The following is a 25,617-nucleotide window of genomic DNA, read 5'->3' on the forward strand; positions in this document are numbered from 1 at the left end:
TGCCTACTATGCAAAATTTCAGGTTATTTGAAAGAGAATGAAATGTCAGGAAGATTTTCAGCTCTTGTCCTGGGGTGCACAGCTCTTCCAGAATTCCCAAGATTCAGTTTTTCTTGATTCCTACATATGTGTCCTGAGAAAAACCTGTGGCACACAATGACTTGAGCGAGGCTCTGTTCTTTGTCTCAATACCTTAAAGCAGAATGGATGTTTTTGACCTACAGAAATAATGCCATGTGTTAGAAAAGGTGACTTATTTCCCAAGTCTGTTAAAGAGGAGAAATTACCAAAGGAAACTTAATAGTGGTCAGCAAAACAGGGACAGTTTAGAAATTTTCAAGAGATCATCAAAACAATCTGTGTGTGTGCACGTGTGTGTGACTATGCACTGATGCTTTCTTTGGCTTTCTTTCTTTTGTAAGCTTACCTGATTGGTCATTCGCTTTTTAAAATCCTGCAGTTAAGTATAACCTTATTGGGTGAATATAAGGGCATAAAAAAAACAAGAACAATGCAGGAGAAGACATGAGAAAAAATGTGCCCGATGTTGAATTAAAATGCTTCTTTCTTCTGAACTTTCTTACTCAAATTCTGTAATTTGGGTAAGACAGATTCCATTTAGCACTGCATTTTATTTCCTTTAGAGCTTCTCCATGTGATGAAAGAGAGATTATGGGTGAACATTTGAGATAAACATGGTACTAGGTCTCCTCCTCTCTCTTTATTTATTAAAAGAATGGATCATTTATTTATTTAAGACTAATATGGGATTGTATCTGTAATTCGTTTATCAACTTTAACGTTTCATTTGAGATCTAACAGAGATGGATCATTGGGTCATCATAATCTTTTAATTAGAAATACTATGTTAAGTGTACCCTTAAATGAACCCTAAAAATGTTCCTGGATTTCAACGACAGGTGTTACATTACAAAGCAAGTTAGTTTACTGACGATTTCAAGATTGCCTTGTGGTTTTTATGCTTCAGAGCATGAGATTTATTGGTAGTGACACAGGATTAAACCTGAGGATATATGATTACAAACGTCCACATGGCAAAGCTTGGCTTTCAAAATTCAAATTGTCTACAAAGTAGAAACTGCTATTTTTTGAAAGCCAAAGTAAAAAGTAAAAAATAAAGTATCATATCTCATTTATAGATCTTGTTCCTTCCTCTGAAAGATACTGAAAGCTTAGGTAGCAGAGTTGTTTTAAAGTATATTCTCTTTTACATTTAGGCAAAGATATGATTTAAGAGTGTGCTCGTCACTATAGCCATGCCTTTTATGCTGTGAGCTGTTGAAATATGAATACACCACTAATTCTTTGCAACTACCAGACTGTAAATCAAACATGCCACTTAGTAAACGACCCTTATTCTTCATTTCTGTTCCTTATTAAAGAGTACTAGCTATTTGTGGAAACCACAAGAAAACATAGAAAGTTTGGAGAAAAATGTTTTAATCTGTCATTCCCCTAAGGCAATTTGCATCTTTTGAAGCTCTCTCTGTGTAATGAAACAAACAACTAGTAGGAAGGTGAAAATTTTACTCAAACAGTTTTTTAGAGTTTACATTTTTGTTTTTTTCATGGAGCGCTAAGTAATTGATGTTATTTTTCCTCATTGAATTCTCCAGTTGTTTTAATGATAGGTAATTAGAAAGAAAAATTCACTAAGAAATAAAATGGTTTCACAAAGTGATGAATTATAAAGATAATTTCTCTTGAGATACAGTAAATTTAGCAGTGACACTAAAAAATTAATTCAGCCCAATCATAATAATAACAACTCCCATTTACTGAATATTTACTATGCACTGGCCACTCATCTGGCCCACTCAGAGCTGAGAATCCATTGGCTTCAGCAACAAGCAAGTCATTGCTGTTTGCCAAGATCACTTTCAGGAGAGTGGGGCTAGAAGCCAGGTTTCAATGGATTAAGAAGGAATGGGAAAGGAGAAAGTAGAAACAGCTATTATGGACACAAAATTACCCATGAAGGGAAAAAAGAAATTCCGCAGAAGCTGACGGGAAATATGGAATTTAATAAGAAAAGTATTTTGTTGTTGTTGTTGTTGTTGTTGTTTTAAGATAGGAGAGAATTGAGCACATACGAATGAAACCTGGAATAGCACCCTGAAAGTACAGAAAGGAAATAAGATAATCTACTGGGCAAGGCAACTAAGGGATTAGGAAGAGGAGGAGGGTTTCAGGAAATGATATCCCCTCTGTATTTCAGATTTCACTGAACCCTACTGGACGTATTTATCCTTGGGGATCTTATAAGCACCTCAACTCATCAACTCCACCTCCACCCCCAAACCCTCGGATTTTGCTTTCTTTCTTGAAAAATTGCACCATTATCCACCTACATTCCTAAACCAAAAATCTAGACCTGATGCTGGATCATCCCTTTTTCTATCCCTGCATCTTATTACCAACTTATGTTCATTTTATCTTTTAAAAATAGGTATTTTGGGGCCGGGCGCCGTGGCTCAAGCCTGTAATCCCAGCACTTTGGGAGGCTGAGACGGGCGGATCATGAGGTCAGGAGATCGAGACCATCCTGGCTAACACGGTGAAACCCCGTCTCTACTAAAAAAAAATACAAAAAAATAGCCGGGCGAGGTGGCGGGCGCCTGTAGTCCCAGCTACTGGGGAGGCTGAGGCAGGAGAATGGCGGGAACCCACGAGGCGGAGTTTGCAGTGAGCTGAGATCCCGCCACTGCACTCCAGCCTGGGCAACAGAGCAAGACTCCATCTCAAAAAAAATATATATATATAGGTATTTTAATAACAGATGCTGGTAAGGCTGTGGAGAAATAGGAATGCTTTTACATTGTTGGTGGGAATGTAAATTAGTTCAAGCACTGTGGGAGACAGTGTGGCAATTCCTCAAGGATCTAGAACTAGAAATACCATTTGACCCAGCAATCCCATTACTGGGTATATAACCAAGGAAATAGAAATCATATTATTATAAAGATACATGCACACGTATGTTCACTCTAGCACTAGTCTTAATAGCAAAGACATGGAATCAACCCACATGCTCATCAATGATAGACTGAATAAAGAAAATATGGTACATATACACCATGGAATACTATGCAGCCCTGAAAAGAAATGAGACCATGTTCTTTGCAGGGACATGGATGGAGCTGGAAGCCATTATCCTCAGCAAACTAACACAAGAACAGAAAACCAAACACCACATGCTCTCACTTATAAGTGGGAACTGAACAATGACAACATATAAACACAGGGAAGGGGACAATACACACTAGGGCCTGTTGGGGGGGGCAGGGGGAGGGAGAGCATTAGGATACGTAGCTAATGCATGAGAGGCTTAATACCTAGGTGATGGGTTGATAGGTGCTGCAAACCACCATGGCACATGTTTACATATGTAACAAACCTGCATGTCCCATACATGTATCCTAGAACTTACAAGGAAAGAAAATAAAATTTTTAAAAGTAGATATTTTATTTCTTCTGAAGATTTTTTCCTGTATATCCAAGATTTAAATATTCAAGTCCAGGTTAGGTGTCCTATAATATCCATTGGAATCTCATCAGAAAAACTACTCTAGGTATTCCAGCCTAAGGGATTTAATACAAGGAAATAACTGTACAGAGGAAGAAAGAATTGAGAAGTTGAGGCAACTGAGTGAATAACACAAGAGAGCAAACTACCACCTCTAGAGTTTGAGGAACCAGTAGAAGTATCATTACTAGAAACAATGGTATAGTGGTTCATGCTTAACACCCAGCTGTCTGGGGATAAACAAAACTTTACTGCCAATTTCTGTGGTGTTAATATCATACCTTGGCTGATTTCAAGATACCAACATTTCACTAAACGCAGAGCTGGGAAGAGATGAAGAGATTCAGCTCTTATGAGTTCACACACCAGAAACCAGAAGCTGAGCCTGTCAAGCAGAATTTGGAGCCGTGCAAAAGAGGCTGCTGTTTCCAAAATGCTGCCTGAGTAGAGCAAGAGGACAAGTACATTGGCTTCTACAATCCTCCCATCTTTCATTCTCCTTTTGATTCCTTCCTTCTGTCAAACTCAGCCAAAATCGTGCCAAGCCTGGGAAATGTAGCCTGAAAGTTTATGTCTCTGAGATACAGAGCAGAGCTGCAGTAGGGCAAGGAATGGATTCAAGAACCAATGGTTAAAAGACTGACACCCACACCTAAGGGCTCTTGGAGAACTTCTACCTCCATTATAACTCATCTATATGTTCTGTGAAGACGGGGACCACTGCATAGCCCAGAGGCTAACATTCATCAAGCATCAATAAATATTTTACAGAATAAATGAATGATTTATTAGCAAATATAATGTCAGCATTTAATAATCAGAAAATCTGTGCTTCTTTGTGTGTATATGACTTCCTATGAAATTGCCACATTTCTTGGTATAGTGGAGCTATAACTTGTCAAAATAGCACACACAAGTATTATGGTGTTTGACCTTCTCTAATAATTCTCATTTGTGCCTTATCCCTTTCATCCCATCCCATACAGTTTGTTGGAAAACTGAAAGCTTTTGTTTGATCTGAGGGCTCTTGAAATTTAAACATTTCCAAATTATTTACAAATTGACGTCTTAAGAATTATCACTAACCCGGTATATTCTACAAGTTCTCTATCCATCTGGGACATCCATCCATTACCTCTCCATCTGGCAACTCCAAAGCCCTTAGTTAGAATCTTCATCTCTATTGCTAGTTCCTGCCGACGGACAAACTGTTTCAATTTCCACCAGTCCTATGTCTGGTCCGACTTCTGTTTCTAGCTACAGTCAACAGAGTCAAATGTGTTCCATTTGAAGGACCATATTTGTAGTAGAATTTTCCTGTGGATCTAATCCCAATGGTGCCTTTGATTCATGTGCCTGCCTTTGTTCAAATATATATTTAGATTGATTTATAAATCTTGCCAAATATGAGCAAAGTTGGAAATCTGTTAAAGTAGTATGGATAGATTTAATCACTAGTATATTATTGCAATAAAAAGTCCAGCCTGACTTGAACTCAGATTTGATTTGTATAGAAGCAACAGAGTGTTTTAAAGGGGGAATTAAGAAACAGGGAGGTGGAAAGGCAGAGCAAGATAACGAATAGAAGCCTCCACCAATTGTTCTTCCTGTAAGAACACCAACTTTGACAATTCTCTACACACAGAAAAAGCACCTACATAAGAACCGACAATCAAGAAAGCGATCACAGTACCTGGTTTTAACTTCATATTGCTGAAAGAAGAACTGAAGAAGGTGGAAAACACGGTCTTGAATGGCTGAGCCACCTCTCTCCCATCCCCCAGCAATGGATGTGTGGTGTGGAGAGAGAATCTGTGCACTTGTGGGAGGGAGAGCACAGTGATTGTGCAACTTTGCATTGAAACTCAGTGCGGCCAATACCAGGCAGAGCTCAGTGGATGCCCACAAAGGGAGCATTCAGACCAGCTCTATCAGGAGAAGAATTGTCCATTTCAGCAGTTGGAGCTTGAGTTTCAGCAATCCTCATCATCATGGGCTAAGGGGCTCTGGGGTTCTGAAATAACTTTTTTGTTTTTTGAGATGGAGTTTTTTGCTCTTGTTGCCCAGGCTGGAGTGCAATGTTGCGATCTTGGCTCACTGCAACCTCCACCTCCTGGGTTCAAGAGATTTTCCTGCCTCAGCCTCCTGAATAGCTGGGATTACAAGCACCCACTACCACAGTCAGCTAATTTTTTATGTTTTTAGTAGAGACAGGGTTTCACCATGTTGTCCAGGCTGATTTTGAACTCCTGACCTCAGATGATCCACCCACCTCAGTCTCTCAAAGTGCTGGGATTACAGGCATGAGCCACCACGCACAGCCCTAAATTAACTCTAAAGCCTGTCTAGATCACAAGGACTGCAACTCCTAGGCAGGTCCTACTGCCGTGCTGGCCTCGGAGCCAGTGGACTTGGAGGGGCACATGACCTACTGAGGCACCAGTTAGGATGGCTAAGGCAGTGCTCGCATCACCCCTCCCCCAGCCTCAGGCAGCACAGTGTGCAGCTCCAAAAGAGACCCCTTTCTTTTACTTGAGGAGAAGAGAGGGAAGAGTAATGAGGACTTTGTCTTGCAGCTTGTATTCCAGCCCAGCCACTTTAGAATAAGGCATCAGGCAGAGCCCTGAGTCTCCTCTTCCAGGCCCCAGCTCCTGGATAGCATTTCCAGACATACCGTGGGCCAGAAGGGACTCTAGTGCCCTGCAGGGAAGGACCCAGACCTGGTAGAATTCATCACCTGCTCACTAAAGAGACCTTGGGCTCTGAATAATCAGCAGCAGTAACTAGATAGTACACATCATAGGCCTTGGGGCGAGGCTCCTCTGCTTGTGGAAAGGGGAGAAAAGAGTGGGAAGAACTGCATCTCATGGTTTGAGTGCCAGCTCAGCCGCAGTATAAAAGAACACCAGGTAGATTTCTAAGTCTTCCAACTCCAGGCCCTGGCTCCCAAACAGCATCTCTGGACCTGCCAGGGGCCCAGAGTAACTAACTGCCCTGAAGAGAAGGACACAAAACTGACTGACTTTGCCACCTGCTGATTGTATGACCCTAGGGCCTTGAGCGAACATAGGTGGTACAGGCAGTGGTTACAGCAGGCCTCAGGCAAGACCCATTGCTGTGCTGGCTGCAGCACAATCCCAGTGGTGGTGAAAAAAGGAGAGAATATCAAAATAAATAAAATAAAAGATGAGAAAGGAGACATTATAACTGATAAAACAGAAATCCAAAGGAACATTAGAGCCTACTATAAGCAACTATATGCCAATAAATGGGAAAATCTAGAAGAAATGGACAAATGCCTAGACAAACAACCTACCAAGACTGAACCAAGAAGACATAAAAAACCTGAACAGACCAATAACAAATAATGAGATCAAAGCCTAAAGAAAATCTCCCAACAAAGAAAAGCCTGGGGCCCAAAGCCTTCACGGCAAAATTTTACCAAACATTTAAAAAAGAACTAATACCAATCCTACTCAAACTATTGTTTAAAAAAAAAAAATAGAGGTGAAGGGAATTCGTCCAAACTCGTTCTTTGTTGCCAGTATTACCCTGATACCAAAACCAGACAAAGACATATCAAGAAAAGAAAACAACAGGCTGATATCTCTGATGAACATTGACGCAAAAATCTTCAACAAAATACTAGCAAACAAAATTCAACACAACATTAGAAAGATCATTCATCATGACTAACTGGAATGTATCCGTGAGATGCAAGGATGGTTCAACATATACAAATCAATCAATGAGATATATCAAACCAACAGAATGAATGAACAGCAGAAACCATAAGATCATTTAAATTGATGCTGAAAAAGCATTTGATAAAATTCAACATCCCTTTCTGATAAAAACTCTCAAAAAACTTGGTGTAGAAAGAACATACCTCAACATAATAAAAGCTGTACATGATAGACCCACAGTTAATATCATGCTAAATTAGGAAAAACTGAAAGCTTTGAAGGTCTGAAACACAACAAGGATGCTCACTTCCACCACTATTATTCAACATAGTACTGAAATCTCTAGCTAGAGCAATCAGACAAGAGAAAGAAATAAAGGTCATCTAAATAGGAAAGAAAAAAGTCGAATTATCCTTGTTCATTGATGATATGATCTTATATTTGGAAAAACCTAAAGACTCCACCAAGAAACTATTTGAATTGAAAAACAAATTTAGTAAAGTTACAGGATACAAAATCAACATATGAAAATCAGCCGTATTTCTACATGCCAACAGTGAACAATCTGAAAAAGAAATCAAGAAAGTAATTCCGGCCGGGCGCGGTGGCTCAAGCCTGTAATCCCAGCACTTTGGGAGGCCAAGACGGGCGGATCACGAGGTCAGGAGATCGAGACCATCCTGGCTAACACAATGAAACCCCATCTCCACTAAAAAAAAAAATACAAAAAAATTAGCCGGGCGTGGTGGCAGCGCCTGTAGTCCCAGCTACTCGGGAGGCTGAGGCAGGAGAATGGCGGGAACCCGGGAGGCGGAGCTTGCAGTGAGCCGAGATCGCGCCACTGCACTCCAGCCTGGGCGACAGAGCGAGACTCCGCCTCAAAAAAAAAAAAAAAAAAAAAAAGAAAGAAAGTAATTCCATTTACAATAGCTGCAAATGAAATTAAATGCCTAGGAATTAACCAAAGAAGTGGAAGGGCTCTACAATAAAAACTATAAAACATTGTGAAAGAAATTAAAGATGACACAGAAAAAATGGAAAGATACTTCACGTTCATGGATTGGAAGAATCAATATTTAAAATGTCCGTGCTACCCAAAGCAATCTGCAGATTCAATGGAATCTCTATCAAAATACCAATAACATGCTTCATATAAACATAAAAAAATCCTAAAATTTATATGGAACCACAAAAGACCCAGAATAGCCAAAACTATCCTGAGCAAAAAGAATAAAGCTGGAGGAATCATATTACCTGATTTCAACTCATACTGCAGAGCTATAGTAACCAAAACGGGATGCTACTAGCATAAAAACAGACACATAGACCAATGGAACAGAATAGAGAACCCAGAAACAAATTCATACATCTGCAGTGACATCATTTTTGACAAAGGTGCTGAAAACACACACTGGGAAAAGGATGGTGTCTTTAATAAATTGTTCTTGGAAAACTTGATATCCATATGCAGAAGCATGAAACTAGACTCTTCTTTCCATATACAAAATTCAAATCAAAATGGATGAAAGACTTCAATCTAAGGCATAAAACCATGAAACTACCACAAGAAAATATTGGAGAAAATCTCCAGGACATTAGTTTGGGCAATTATTTTTTAGTACAACTCCACAAGCACAGGCAACCGAAGCAAAAATGGACAAATATGATCGCATCAAGTTAAAAAGCTTATGCACGGCAAAGAACACAATCAACAAAGTGAAAAGACAACCTACAGAAAGGGAGAAAATATTTGCAAACTACCCATCTGACAAAGGATTCATAACTCTATAAGAAAAAAATCTAATAATCCATTTAAAAATAGGCAAAATATCTGAATAGATATTTTTCAAAAGAAGACATACAAATGGCAAATTAAAAATTGCTTATCATCATTGATCATCAGAGAAATGCAAATCAACTACAATGAGATATCATCTCAATTCAGATAAAATGGCTTATATCCAAAAGAGAGGCAATAACAAATACTGGCGAGGATGTGGAGAAAAGGGAACCCTTACACATGTTGGTGAGAATATAAATTAGTACAACCACTATGAAGAACAGTATGAAGCTTCCTCAAAATGTAAAAATAGAGCTTGTATACAACCCAGCAATCCCACTACTAGGTATACACCCAAAATAAAGAAAATCAGTATATTGCAGAGATATTTGCATTCCCATGCTTATTGCAGCACTATTCATAATGGCCAAGATTTGGAGGCATCCTAAATGTCCATCAACAGATGAATGGATAAAGAAAAGATGGTGTATATACACAATGGATTACTATTCAGCCATAAAAAGGAGATCCTGTCGTTTACAACAACATAGAACTGGAGGTCATTACATTAAGTGAAGTAAGCCACAGAAAGACAAACTTCCCATGTTTTCACTTATTTGTGGAGCTAAAAATTAAAAGAGTTGAATTCATGGAGATAGAGAGTAGAATGATGGTGGGGGAAGGGGTGATGATCAATGGGTACAAAGAAATAGAAAGAATGAATAAGATCTAATAATTGACAGCACCATAAGGTGACTATAGTCAATAATAATTTAATTGTACATTTTAAAATAACTAGAAGAGTATAATTGTATTGTTCGTAATACAAAGCGTAAACACTTGAGGTGATGGATACCCCATTTACCCTGATGTGAGGATTATACATTATATGTCTGTATCAAGATATCCCATATATCCCATAAATAGATATACCTACTATGTACTCACAAAAATTTTTTTTTCTTATTTCAGTAAATAAAAATAAAAAAGAAACAGGGAGTAGGTGATCAGAGCCTCAATATAGTCAAGAAGGTGAAAAGTTACCAAAACGGGGAAGCAGTATAGGTCCATGTGAAACCCACCTGGGTTTGTTAATTGGCACTTACTGAATTTAGGTTCTCATGAAGGCTGGGCAAAAGGGACCCTATCTTTAAGTGTTGGCTGAAACAGAGAGTAAATTAACTTGCCAGCCTTGAGTTTTCTCAGTCAAGTACTTTAAGGGGGGTTAGGATCGTCCTAGGGATGAGAGCATAAGCTGTTAGAAACTATGTTAATGTTATAAGACTTTGTAGGCCAAGGTTGAGGCCTAGTCCACAGTAAGGATCAAAGAAGCCTGGTTAGAACTTGGTCAAAGAGAGAATCTTTGTCAGTCTCCAGCCAAAGTCCACTCTCAGCTCACTCTCACTAGCTATCCTCTCTATCAGAAAGTATAAGAAGGCCATTAAAATCAGAGTTAAATGTCTTCTCCACCTATAGCACAAGCTCTCTTAGAGCAGAAACTAGGTTTATTATACTTCTGAACTACTTCCCCTGTAAATTTATCAATTTTTCTCCACATTCACTGCCATCCAGTAGTAGATCAAATGGTAGGTGAGCTCTTCCTCTGGTGCAAGCAGTTAAAAGAGGTACATTATTTATAGAGCATTTTAAAGCATCTGTTTTTATGATTATCATATGCTGGTGATTCTAAACAATTTTATCATTTTATCAGTGATAAAAATACTTCTCCTCTTCCAAATCTTTTGTGGATCTAATTTCTAGATAATATTCCTGGTTACTATTAAGTTTTGATAATGTATACATAAGTTTTAAATTAGCACATTTTTATCCCTTATCCTTTAACAACTGTTGTATCCTTTAACAACTATTATATTTTTACAGGAAAATTAATTCAGAGAATTAATTGTTTAATTAATTAATTAGTTGTACAGTCAGCATTTAATACCTATTGGTTCAGCACATGCTTTCATTTTAATATAAATGTTAATGGTTCAGAAATCATTTGAGCTTATTTTGGATATTGTATATAATTTTCATTGTTTCTTTTAAACAGTAGATTCAGAATATATGATGACAGCACAGTGATTGTGAAGACAAGGAAGCAGAATTTGAGTTACTTCAATTCTGTCATTCTATGTTGACCACTTAAAGCCTGTCTTAGTCCATTTGTGTTGTATAAAGAAATTCATGAGGCTAAGTGATTTATAAAGAAAAGAGGTTAATTTGGCTTATGGTTCTGCAGGCTGTACAAGATGCTGCAGGCACCAGCATCTGCTTCTGGTGGGCGCTTCAGGATGCTTCCACTCTTGGCCAAAGGCAAAGGAGAGCTGGCCTGCAGGGATCACATGGCCAGAGAAGTGAGAGAGAGAAGAGGAGCTGCCAGGCTCTTTTCAACAATCAGTTCTTGCAGGAACTAAGAGTAAGAACTCACATACAAGAAAATGTCTCCAAGCCATTCATGCAGGATCTGCCCCCATGACCCAAACACCGTGCACCAGGCCCTACCTCCAACATTAAGGATTAAATTTCAATATGAGACTTGCTGGGGGACAAACAGGCCATATCCAAGTCATGGCAGGACAAAAAAGTGAAAGTGTGAATTATGAGATGTAATATTTTTGTTTCTTAACTACAAATTTTAGTTTACCCCAATGAAGAGTACCTTTAAAATTAAAAAAAATAAATTAGTAAACATCTTAAAGCCAAACAATCAAGAAAACAAAATATTTAATCAGTGTTATCAACTCGTTGTTCCCAAATTGTATTTTTTTGCAGACATTTTGGTTTTATTAAAACGCACTTATTATCAAAACACTATTTACATAAGATATTATAATAGCTCTATAACCTGACATTAAAGTTCAAAATGTTAAATAGAAACAAAAATAATTGAATGAATACTATTTTTTCCTATTTTGTGCTTGCTTATTTATTTTTTAATTTTTTAAAAATTGGCATGATTATACACACAAAGTTCAATGAAAAAATCCTTCCTTGTATTTCTTTTTTAGCCATTATTGTTATAAGCTGTTTATTTCACATGATGATTGCTGAAAATAATTTGTCACATGGGGAGGTATTAAAAAATTAGGTACTCCACTGTGAAATGCACCAGGTATACTCATGCTATCACCCACCCTAATCACATTCACTGTCTTCTCTCAAATCATAGACCCTACCTCGTGTCTGGATTTCTTCCCACTCAGGCACTCTTACAATCTGTTTTCCATACAAAAGTCAGATTGACCTTTCCAAAAAACAGTTCTGATCATATCCACCACCTTTTCTATAAATCCTTTCATGAAGTCAAAATGGTCTAATACGAACTAATTCACTCACTATTTATTTAGCATAATCTCTCATGCAAATCTCTTCTCCAGTGATTATTTTGTAAGGCCCTCATTGTAAAGACATGCTCAAAAACATTCAAGAAAACATCAAAAAAAAGGTAAAAGTTAAATGACAAAAACTGGATAAATGTATTTTCAAATTATATCACAAATAAAGTGTTAATACCTCTTATGTTGAAGACCTTCTGGAAAACAAGAAGAGAAAGGCTAATAGCCCTATAGAAAAATGGACAAAAGATACCAGGAAAGAACCCACAAATAAACACAACAATATGCTCAATCTCTAATATAATAAAAGAATGCAATTAAAAGTACACTGATGAGATTGGCAGAAATCCAAAAGTTTGACAACGTACTCTATTAAGGTGACTAAAGGGAAAAAGGCTCTCTTAGACTTCATTGGTAAGAAGAATCTACAATGATATAATCTTTATCATGCAGAATTTAGTTATAACCAACAAAATTATATATGTATTTATTTTTCTATCTCCCCTCTATAATAACCATGTCTAGGAATGTCTTTCAAAGATAACACTGGGGAAAGGGTAGATGGGGTGAAAGGTTCCTGAGGGTTGCTTTTACTCTTCTCTATACTTTTGTGCTTATTTATAAATATCTACAATGAAAGGTTTTAAAAATTAATCTTGGGCCGGGCGCGGTGGCTCACGCCTGTAATCCCAGCACTTTGGGAGGCCGAGGCGGGCGGATCACAAGGTCAGGAGATCGAGACCATGGTGAAACCCTGTCTCTACTAAAAATACAAAAAATTAGCCGGGCGCAGTTGTGGGCGCCTGTAGTCCCAGCTACTCGGGAGGCTGAGGCAGGAGAATGGCGTGAACCCGGGAGGCGGAGCTTGCAGTGAGCCGAGATCGTGCCACTGCACTCCAGCCTGGGCTGGGCGACAGAGCGAGACTCCGTCTCAAAAAAAAAAAAAAAAAAAAAAAAAAAAAAATTAATCTTTGCTGGTGTTTTCTCTTGACCGTGGTATCCTATCACCTTAGCCTGGGTTTCCCAAAAAGTGAAGACTAAGAGAAAAGATGCTGCCTGACTGGACTACTCAGAAGTGTGATGGAGGGAGGGTGGTAAACAGGAAATAAGAGAGGGTCTTCACAAAGATGCATTGTTGAGTTGGCCACCACGTGAGGCTGCTCACATCATGATGAAATGAACCTCAGCAACAGACACAGCCTCAGAGAGACCCCAGGGCAGGAAGTGAGTGGCACAGCTGGTATACCCGTGTCCTTGTTCTGCTAGGGTACCCATGGGATTAGAAGTCAAGCCTATGCAGAATTACCTTTCATATCTGTGGCTGCACAAAGACGGGAGGCAGGGAGAATTTGATATGTGGCAGGAGAGCTGTATGCTACCCCTGAAAAGGGATTATTAACACTTGATGTGAGTTGTAGAACTTGCCTTTGACTTGGCACAATAAAATGAATCATCGGATTCATTTCGGGAATATTGATATTAAACAGCCAAACTCTTAATAGGTAATTTTATGATTACTGTCTTTACCAAGATACACAGCTTCCTCAGGAGAGTACAGTATATATTAAACCTAGAAAATTATACTATAGATGCTAAGAGTTCAAATAATACATGCCAACCTATAAGAAAGCCAGTCGTAAATAGTTTTCACTGATGCATGGCAGAATAGTTAAATATTTAGCATATTTAATACATTAAATACGGTAATGAAGTGGGAGAACCATCTCAAATCTATATACACACACATATGACATAATGCATTGTAAAATAATGTAGTATAATCTATATATGTACATTACTACTGACTTTGAAATGCTGATAATAAAAACAGAGGAGAAGTAAGCTGGCATCACATGTGCTCTGTAAGCAGTTATTGAGGCAATGATACAACAGCCAAGGGCTCATTTTGAAGTGCTGATTACTTCTTTGTGCCAGACAGAAGTGAGAGTCAAAGTGATTTACTCTGAGAACTTTGACTGCATTACTGTGAAATCATTTACACAATGCTAAATGATTTGAATACCCACGAAGTCCGTAAGTCCCCAGAGCATGTTCTTTTGCATTTCCCTGCATTTCTTCCACCAAAGTCAGAATATTATGTGAAGTAATGAGTCTGGAATTCATAAGCAGACAAAATTTCTATTGACTTCAATCATATGGGCCAATGAAAAGGTTGTTATCTTCCAAAATGGTCTTCCAACCTATGTTAGTTTCCTATTGCTGCAGTAACAAATAAACACAAATTGCCACAAATTATGGGAAATAATCATAGCCACCTTGGTGGTTTAAAACAACAGAAATTTATTTACTCACAGTTCTAGAAGCCAGAAGTCCAAAATCAAAGTAACAGTGACTGTGCTTCCTCCTGAGGCTCTTGGAGATAATCCATCCCTTGCCTCTTCTGGCTTCTGGCAGCTGCTAGCATTCCTTGCATTCCTTGACTTGCCAGCCCTATCATTCCAATCTCTGCCTCTATCTTCACATTGCCTTCCCTATGTGTATAGCAGATCTCCCTCCACCACTTAGGTATTCTTACGAGGACACTCATGATGACATTTAGGGCCTGCCAGCTAATCCACGTATATCTTCTCATCTCAAGATCCTTAATCACACCTGTAAAGACCCTTTATCCAAGTAAGGTAACATTTACAACATTTGCATGTTCTAGACATTACCACTTGATATCTTTGGGGCCACAATGTAGCTTACCTCAACAACTATGCATTATTCTATTGTGATATTGTCTGTCATGCTTATTGCCACAATTCAAAAAAAAAAAAATCTGTGCCCCCCTACCTATTCACATACTCATCCTAAGATTAGCGATAAAAGCCGGGCGCGGTGGCTCAAGCCTGTAATCCCAGCACTTTGGGAGGCCGAGAAGGGCGGATCACGAGGTCAGGAGATCAAGACCATCCTGACTAACACGATGAAACCCCGTCTCTACTAAAAATACAAAAAACTAGCCGGGTGAGGTGGCGGCGCCTGTAGTCCCAGCAACTCGGGAGGCTGAGGCAGGAGAATGGCGGGAACCCGGGAGGCGGAGCTTGCAGTGAGCCGAGATCGCGCCACTGCACTCCAGCCTGGGCGACAGAGGGAGACTCCCTCTCAAAAAAAAAAAAAAAGAAAAAGAAAAAAAGATTAGTGATAATTTTGTTTCCAAGACAGAAGACAGTACACTTTTTCTGAAGAGGGCCAGATAATAAACTTTTAAGAACTTGTCAACCATGTGATCTCTGTCATAACTGTTCCAATCCTTTCTTATACGTTCTGTAACAAATTGACACAAATTTTGTGACTCAAAACAACACAAAGTTATTACCTTCCAGTTCTATAGGTTAGAAATGCAACAATGTTCTCCCTGGGCTGAAATCAATATGACAGCAAGATTATGTTTCTTCTGGAGGCTTGAGGAGAAAGTCTCTTTCCTTGAATTCACCAGCTTCACATTTCCTGGTTTATGGTCTTCTCTTTCCATCTCCAAAGCCAGCAGCAGGTCCAGTGCTTCTGAGATGACATCACTGCAACTTTTTTCTCTGCCTCCCTCTTCCACTTTCAAGAACTCTTATGATTACATTGAGCCCACCCAAATAATTCCGGATAATCTCCTTGTTTTAAATCAATTGATTAGCAATCTTAATTGATCTGCAATCTTAATTCCCCTTTTTATTATCATATAGCATTCACAAGTTCTGGGAATCAGGATGTAACATCTTTGAGAAACCATTATTCTACCTACCATAAGGAACATGCAAAAATCTGTATTTTACTCCCAACCAGAACTTAGAAGGTGGCAGAACCTCTGATGAGGGACAAATGTAGAGACCCAAAGAGGCTAAAACGTAAACACCCTGACCTTGAGAGCAGCTACAAATTTCTTTTTTTCTTCAACTTTTTTTTTTAAGTAAGTTCCGGGGTACGTGTGCAGGATGTGCAGGTTTATTACATAGGTAAACATGTGTAAATTTCTTGTATCAAAGAGGACCATATGACAAGGCATCTCTGGAACCGAACCAGAACAGTTTTGCAGTTGTCAACCAAGGCACCCAGAAATAAAAGGAACAAGAAAGCAATGTTGGCCATCTTAAACTAAGAACCAGGACCTCCCCTATATTCATGGAATAATGTGAATTAAACTGATTAATTCACATTAAGTTAATATAGAATAAAGTTTCACGTAGCTTCTTACATGAAGGTATGAAATGAGTTCAAGTAATGACTGATATTGGATGTCCTGCCGGTCAGATAATTGGGAACTCAGACACAGAGTACATTTGATTTGGAAAAGTAGAAGAATATGACATTCTTATTATTGCCACCATAACACAGAACATATTTATACCCACTACGTATCTTCAAAATATATAATATGTTTTATTCCTTTCCTTCTCTGACTTCCTAATATTGCAACCTTCCTGCTCAAAAGCCTTAAATAGTTCAGCAATTCTGAGTCTGGTGTTAAAGATCCCTCCCTCTACTCTTACACTAAGATCTGATTCAATTTTACCTTTGGTAATTTATTATTAAATACTAACTTTTACATATTATGATTTCCAGCTAAATTACAATATTTTCTGTTTCCTGTTATTAAATATTTTTATAATGTTTTCCTGCTTTGAAAGTCTTTTTCCACCCCATCTTTACACCTCTAAATCCTACCTATATTCATGATCTTTTGCAAATCCTATTTTTTTTCATAAATTCTTCCCAGATCTTTCCAACTGAATTATTGGGGAACCCCCACTCTATTTATATAGATCTTTAATTGCTATAGTCTTCTCACAGTTTATCAGTCAGGTGCAGTCAGAAAAAAACAGAAACCACACTAGGTACTCCAACAAGGAGGATTTAATATAGGGGCTGGTTATACAGATGTTTGAGGGATGAAAGAGCAACAGAAAACACTAAAGGTTAGCAAGAGATAACAAGCAGCTATTTCTCATAGAGCTGGAAGAATAAAAAATAAGAGGTTAGACTGTTAAAGCTTAGGATCTCACAAAAGGAGAATTATATAACTGTGACTTGGATTTTTTTTTTTTCAAACAGGGTCTTGCTCTGTCACCCAGGCTGGGTGGCACTGGCATGAGCATAGCTCATTGCAGCCTTGAACTCCTGGGCTCAGATGACCCTCCTGTCTCAGCCTCCTGAGTAGCTAAGACTACAGGCAGGCACCACCACACCTGGCTAATTATTATTATCATTATTTTATAGACAGTGTCTCACTACATTGCCAGGTTGGTCTCCAACTCCCAGCCTCATGCTATCTTCCTGCTTCTGCCTCACTGGGATTTCAGGCATGAGCCACCACAACTGGCAGGACTCAGACTTCTAAAAAATAGGCAATGCTTGGTGGTTAGTTCTTATGAAGGAGAGCAACCAACTGGTTTGGGAATTTGAAGGCAGTTGGACATCGAAACCAACTGGCACTGTCAAGACAACTGTTTCTACAGGGATGAAATGTTATTGCTGGAGAAAACTGTCACCATGCAGGTGAGAGCAAGAATAACAAATAGGAAAAAGGAGGTCCCTTCCTCCTTTCTTCCTGTGTTCCAGTCACTCTAGTGCTTCTTGGCAGAACCCAACAGGAGGCCAGATGGCAAATAAATCAGGGAAATGTTTGCTATGTCTTTAGCCACAGAATGGTAAGGCATTCTGGAAGACCAGTGAGGAAAGTTTTCTGAGGTGGCAATTCCTTCTGTAGCTTTACATTTTTATCATGTAGAAGTCGAAGGCCAGGTGCGGTGGCTCATGCCTGTAATCCCAGCACTTTGGGAGGCCGAGGCGGGCAGATCACTTGAGGTCTGGAGTTCAAGACCAGCCTGGCCTATATGGTGAAACCCCATCTCTACTAAAAATAAAAAAATTAGCCAGGTGTGGTGGTGGGCATCTGTAATCCCAGCTACCACTGAAGGCCACTAGAGTCGTCCAAAGTGTGTTGGTGAAACACAATCCGTATTTGCCAGATAGATCTCTCTCAAGACCTTGGCAAGGCTAGGCTGCACAGGGGAAGAGTCCCCTCCACAGACCCTGAAATGTCTTTGAAAATTGCAACAATTCATTTTCTGTTCTGCTTGGTGATTTCCTGTGTCATTCCAACTTTATAGCTTATTATGCAACTTACTTTTTTTTCTCTCTCTCTTTTCAAAGAAGAGAGATCCCTCTAGTGGTTTGAGTGAGTCTCTGTTTTTCAGTAACCAAATGAGAACATGGAGAGAGAGCTCTTTTAATTTCCAAAGAGCTATGAGAGTTGACGAGCTGGGAGGAGAAAGAGATGAGTTGCAATAATAGGAGACACAAAGAAGCATGACTTGACGACACTCATACAGTACCTTTCTTTGCTATGTTGGCAGCAATCAAGGAATTTTATGAACCTTTAGAGACTTGTAAGATCCTTGCCACTGGTTTATCAGGATCTTTCTGATTATCATTTATGATTTATTCCCATTTTTTCATTTCTGTTCTTTCAGTTCATTTTTCTGCTATCTGCATTGCTTTTTGAGGAAGCAAATTTCCCTCACACTGCCAAGTCCACGTACAGCTTCCACGCATGATTCTATATGGAAGTAGTTGATGAAAAAGAGTTGGTTATCATGCTAATCACTGTATTAGAAGGAAAGACTCAAGAAAATCCATTTGCATTTCTGGTTTTGTGAATTTTACTTCATTACAGTGAGAGAAGAGGGTGACAGGGTGGGCCACTTTCTCTCTCTTCAATTCTAATGAAGCAGCTGGAAAGATTTAAAAATTAATTCTGCATAGTCAAAATCATTACAATGAGAGAGGAGGGTGACGGGATGGGCCACTCTCTCTCTCTCCAATTCTAATGAAGCAGCTGGAAAGATTTAAAAAATCATTCCGCATAGTCAAAATCAATTAAAAGAAGAACACTAGCAACCGGCAATTATTTACATTTTTTAAAAAGATGCCTGAGATTTAATTGGCTAAACAAAGTCTGCCTATATGTCAGTAACATTTTAACTAAGAATCCTACTGCAGACATTTAGCCAAAGTAGCTAACATGCTTGATATTCCACCTCTGCAGGGTTGGTTGGTTAAGCCCAAGGATGCATTTTCTGTCCCCTCCAACAATGACCAAGTGGAAGATCTTAAGAATGGGGCAAGTTTCTCAAACAACCCTGGAAAATAGGAAAGAAAAATCTCCCATGTTCAGGGTGCTTCTGTATAACAGCTGAGCTGCTTCAAGTATCCCAGAGAAAACGTGACTGAACATTGTTCATGCTAATTATCGTTTATCTAAAAACTACAGTTATTGGTTACAGAGTGTTGTTTAGATACTATGGCAACAAATCATTTTTGTGAGCTGATGTGTTGAAACATATATTGTCCTTCAATATAAGCTATCAACAGCAATGGTGTTTCTTGTTCTACTTCAAATTGTTGGTCTCTGGAAAATCTATAGAACAAAATCTCTTAATATCACAGTACATTATGTGTTTCAGAAATTCTACATGAATTCATTCATGTACATTCATTCTACATGAATGAATAAAACGGCAATCAGTAAATGGAGGAGGTAAATAGACAATGAAGAAATGAAATTGGCTAATTCACAAGCCAGGGAATCTGTGAGGGGTACCAGAGTATGCCACCTCAAAATATGCCTCTTTGGATTATGGATTATTTTGAGCTAAAAGCCATTAAAAACCAGCAACAGGAAAAGCTCTAAAAATAAAGCAGGGATTTTCCTTTTATTAGGGAAATCTCCATTTATAGAGGTGTTTCCCTCTCTCATACCAGGAAGAGGAGGACTCTTAACAACTCTTAACTCTTACCAATGGAGAAAGCACCAATTTAAATCTGCAAACAAATCTTAATAAATAACCCTTGTTTGCCATTCTTTTATCTTGTCACCTTCCCATAACTTGCCTCCTTCCACTCCCAACATGAAACCCTTTTTCTTTAGTCTAAGATGGTATATAATCCTAAATTCTAACCACCCCCATAGGTACATCTCTGGGTACTCACGTGTGTAAGCACAACACATGTGTTAATGATATAGCAGTTAAAAAGAAATTATTTAGACAGATAGTGAGGCTAAAGAAGGTTTTCCTTTAAAAAAAAGAAATGCAGCCCTCAAATCATTTTCTTTTCTAAGAAAGAGCAGCCTGTAAAATCAAGCTGCAGACATACACAAACAAGCTGGAAGCTTACATGGGTGAATGCTAGCAGTTGTGCCAATAGGAAAAGGCTACCTATGGCTAGGCAAAATCAAAATGGCGGCTCTCGAACATGTACAGTAAGAAGCAGGCAAGATGGCACTGGCCAAGTGGAAAGCCATTTGCATAATAAGATTCAGGTGGTGCGACCAGCCTTCCCTGCCCCCACCCCTTGCTAAGTAAACGTCACACCTGGTGGAACCAATCGTGGGCCCTATGTAAATCAGACACTGCCTCTTCACGCCTGCCTGTAATATCTGCTGCGGCGGCTGCAGGCTGGCTTTTCCCTTTCAGAAACCTCTCTGTCGCAAGAGAGAGAGCGCTGCTGTCCTCTTTTCTTTCTTCTGCCAGTTAAACTTTCTGCTCCTTAACCTATCCACGTGTGTCCATGTTCTTACTCTTCTTGGTGCAAGATGATGAACCCTGGGTATTTACCCCAGACAAGGATGCCACTTCACTAATAAACTTCTGTTTTTCTTTTGTTAATCTGTTTTTGGACAGTCTAATTTATAGAGCCCCAGCTGAAGAATCTAAGATGGGTAGAAAAAACTATTTTTTCCTCACCTACATCTGTAATTACATTAGTTTGAGGGTAAATATGAAGCAATAAAGACCACTACTTGGTAATGTCCTTTACCTCTGTCATTTGGTTAATTTTAAAACAAAGTTATAGCTGGTTCTCATGATTCAGGTTTCATAAGCATTATGTCTAATACATCTGATTCACGTCTATTGTTTTAGTAATAACATGCCAACCTCATGGAAACCAAAAAGTATCTCGGACAGGTCTCAATCAATTTAGAAAGTTCATTTTGCCAAGGTTAAGGATGCACGCCTGAGAGGCAGGTCTGTGCCTTTCTCCAAAGATAGTTTTGAGGGCTTCAATATTTAAAGGTGAAAGGATGAGTATTTGGGAAAGAGGAAGAAATTTTCAAAAGGTGTCAGTAGACAGACAGTTGCATTCTTTTGAATCTTTGATCAGCCTTTCACTGAATACACAGTTTACATGTGGGTGGTGTGGAGGAATAGATCTTTATGTTGTCGTCTAGCTCACTGAATCAGCATTTTTACATCAGAGGAAGCAATCGGATATGTGTTTGTCTCAAGTGATCAGAGGGATGACTTAGAGTTCTGTCCTTTGTCCTGCACCTGTAAAGATAAGCTGTCTATTTCACTGTCAGAGTAAAACTCAACAGAACCGTTGTAGGGTAAAGATCTTGAAGCCCACAGGGAATTTCCTAGTGGGCAAATTGTGAGGGAGGTATATACTTTATATTTTTGTAGCTATCTTATTTAGGAATAAAATGGGAGGTAAGTTTGCCTGATGCAGTTCCCAGCTTGACCTTTCCCTTTGGCTTAGTGATTTGGGGGTCCCATATTTTCCTTTCACACTCATAAAAAAATTGTAATAGTCTCAAAATGTGCAGGACCAAACTGACACATAAAGCTCCTTGAGAAGATACTAGAGTTTAAATGGGTCAGAAGGGCTCTTCCCATTCTAGGAGAAGGATCATGATACTATGATAAAGTCAATAATTTCAGTATCATTTATTTATTTAACAAATAATATTGAGAAGCTGTGGTGGATTTATATCATATCAACTTAGCTAAGGTGTAACCATGGTTTTCAGACTTCCCTTCACTGCATAACTCCAAGTTAAGTATGGGCCACAAATGACATTTGCAAAAACTGAGAAGTGGAAGTGAAACAGCAGCCTTAAAAAAATAAAATAAAATAAAATAAAATACAAATACAAATACTTGGAAGATCTGCACAGGTCCACTGGGCACCATTGCAACTCATGTACATTGTGCCCGTCTGCTGGCTTGCCTTGAAGATGTAGGAGCCAAAGGAAAATGACCTCTTTGCACTTTGAAGTTTCACTGAAAATCAACTGACAAAAGGCAAATCAATAGCAGAAAAGGCTTGCACAATTTTATTTTAACATGCATAGCACAGGTGATTCTCAGGAGAATGATTACCCAATAACCCAATGAGGTACAGAAGCTTATATCATTTTTCATAGGGGAGAGGGGAGATGGGGAATGTGGACAATGCTTTTCAGAGGCAGCAAATGATTCTTAAGAAGAAATTGACAGAAATTAACTTGTAAATGATTCTACTTGGAATTTGAATGAGCCAGAAAGGCAGGCATTCTCTTGTGAAAAATCCATCCTAGGTGCATTCCTCAGTCTTCTTTTCTGAGAGAGACAGGGGGACTTCAGGGAGAGGAAGAAGGTAGTCTTTTTCATTTGGAAATAAGATTTCATGGTGAAATAAGAAAATTCCAGAGAATCCCTTCTTGTGCTTGGGAGGAAGCAGCGTTGGGGGAAGAAGACAATATTAGAGGGACCTTGATTCTGAGGCAGCTTCTAAGGCCTGTCAGCATGTCAAAGTGCCAATCTTTGCAGTTTTATTTTCCAAGCTCCAAGAATAGCATGGGGCATATCTCAGTCCCAGTTTTTCTGCTCCAATCAGACACCCCCTCAACTCTCTGACAAGCTTCTTCAACTCCCTGATCAGGTGAATATTTAGTTCTATGACAAAGGGCTCAAACTTCGATTGAAGGTCGCCCCTTCAGCATTGAAACTGGAGGTTTGGAAAGACTGACATAGTTCTAATTCACCCGTTGGAGTTCCAGCTCATTCTCGTGGGTTCTAATTTCTTCTTGCTCTTCACCACTTTGCCTTCATCTTTTCTTCCCAGGTGGGTGTCTCCTGATTCAGACTTCAGAATCAGGCGCGAACACAATAGACTCTGTTAGACCATTTAAGCAACTTCCAAAATTACATATTATACATTTTTTCTTATAAAAGGCAAACCAAAACCAAAACCACATTTTTCTCTCTACTCTCACACTGAACACAGAATGCCTCTGTGATCGAATTCGTGGGGTTTTTTCCCCTCAACACACCAAGCAATTCTTTAGCAGACACCAGTTGGATGTCCTATAACTCAAATCAATCCCACAGGTTAAGAGTCAGATCCCATAGGTTAAAAGCTCAATCCCACAAAACTGCCCCCCTACCTTAAGATGCCAATTACAAATCCCAGGTTGTGACCTGTAATCCTGACCAATGGTTGTATCAACTGGAATTCCCAAGGTCTGCCTCCCTGTGTTCTATAATTTGCTAAGACAACTCACAGAACGGAGTGAAAGACTTTACTTACATTTACTGGTCTACTTTAAAGGATATTAAACAGGATATAAATGAACAGCTAGATTTAAGAGATGGATACAAGTCTGGGGTGGGGGGGTGTCACAATTTTCATCTTTCTCTGGGTTTGCCACCCTCTCAGCACCTCCACATGTTCAATAACCAGGAAGCTCATTAAATCTCATTGTTCAAGAGTTTTTATAGACTATCATCTCCAGCACCTTCCATCAGGTCAATGGATGGGGTTGAAAGTTCCAACCCTTTAATTCTCTAGTCACTTGGTCTTTCTGATAACTGGCAGCATCTTGAGGCTATCCAAGGGCCCTATCCTAAATCCCAGTATTAGGATAAATACAGGTATGATCAAAGGAGGTCCATGAATAACAAAAGACACTCTAATTACCTAGGAAATTCCTGTGGTTTTAGAAGCTAGGTGACAGTAACTGGGTACACAGATCAAATACATTTCACTCTTAAGGGCTCTGTTTTGTCAGACTGAACCTTGACTTGTACAATGCCCACCATGTACCTAGCACTGATCATATGGATATAAAATAAAAATTAATTTTATATTCTGATGGTACAGATACAAAAATTAAGCCAATCTAGTGAAGAAGGCTGTGGTAGTTTATTAGGACTGCCATAATAAAATACCACAAACTGGGTGACTTAAACAACAGAAATTTATTTTCTCACAGCTCTGGAGGCTGGAAGTCCAAGCTCGAGGTATCAACATATTTAGCTTCTCCTGAGACCTCTTTCCTTGGCTTGCAGATGCTTATATTCTTGCTGTGTCCTCACATGGCCTTTCCTCTGTGTCTGTGCATTCCTGGTGTCTTTTCCTCTTTTTATAAGGACACTAGTCCTATTGGATTAGGGACTCACATTTTCTACAGCAGATACACCTGTTGGCAATAACTTAAGCATACCCTGAGAATGACCCTGTGGTCTGAGAAGAAGTGTGTTCAGACTTCTGAATCCCTGGCCCTTCCCTTTGAACACAGGCTGTCCAGTGGATCGAGGTCCTTTGTTTTGGGTTAAATAGTGATTGCTAGATGGATGGTACTGTGTGAAAATACTGTGTAAACTGCCTGCCTTTTACAAATGGTAGCACTTCTCCTGTCCAGCTCACTGCCACTGGACTGTCCCTGTAAGCAAGTTCCCCCAAAGAGCCCTATGTCTTATTCATTGCCTCCAGGTCTCTTCTTCAGCCTCTCAGACACAGCACCATCCTTATTGGAGTAAATAGGGGTTTAGGATGACACTTTTATGACCTCATTTAATCTTTATTACCTCTTTAAGGAACCTATCTCCATTATAGTCACATTTGAGGGTTAGGGCATCAACATATGAATTTGAGCTGGACACGATTATTTCCATGACAAAGGCAAGTAAATAGGAAAGTATAATTGCACCTGAAACATGCTAGATGCAATTATGAAATATCATGGAAATCCATACAAAAGAAATATAACACAGTTCTGGAAATGTAAATTCAGAGATAGAGTGATTATATAATGTATTATTCAAATAGGGACCCTTGTAAGAATGAAAAGGTATATTAAAAATAATTTAAAGGCACTAATTATTTTTCAGCAGGCATAATCTAGAACTTTCCCAGGAAAAGTCGGAGACATATGCACCCTGTTCAAAGAAGACCTAATGGAAGAAATACCATCTAAACCGAGACATAAAGGAGGAAGGGAAGTTGAGAAAAAGGTGAGAAAGAAGGGAATGTACTCCAGGTGACAAGGCAGAAAGAACATAGTCAGCAGAAAACAATAAGCTGGAGAAACAGTGTGCCATGTTTGGAGAACTGAAAGAGATTTCACATGGCTGAAATTTTGGGAGCAGAAGGTGTCAGGTAAGAAGCAAAGTTAAGCAGGATTTAGAGGATAACAGAATTCCTTAAAGAATTTGGACGTGGTCT

The 25,617-nt window shown here is 39.0% G+C and overlaps 1 long non-coding RNA gene across 1 annotated transcript in view; it reads right to left on the minus strand.

Moving 5' to 3' along the window:
* Positions 1-25,617, minus strand: part of LOC105483461 (uncharacterized) — a 256,962-nt gene that overhangs the window by 165,402 nt on the left and 65,943 nt on the right. The gene's annotated exons all lie outside the window — the stretch shown is intronic.

The sequence above is a fragment of the Macaca nemestrina genome, chromosome 4 (genome assembly GCF_043159975.1).
Source record: "Macaca nemestrina isolate mMacNem1 chromosome 4, mMacNem.hap1, whole genome shotgun sequence".
Taxonomy (NCBI): Eukaryota; Metazoa; Chordata; class Mammalia; order Primates; family Cercopithecidae; genus Macaca; species Macaca nemestrina.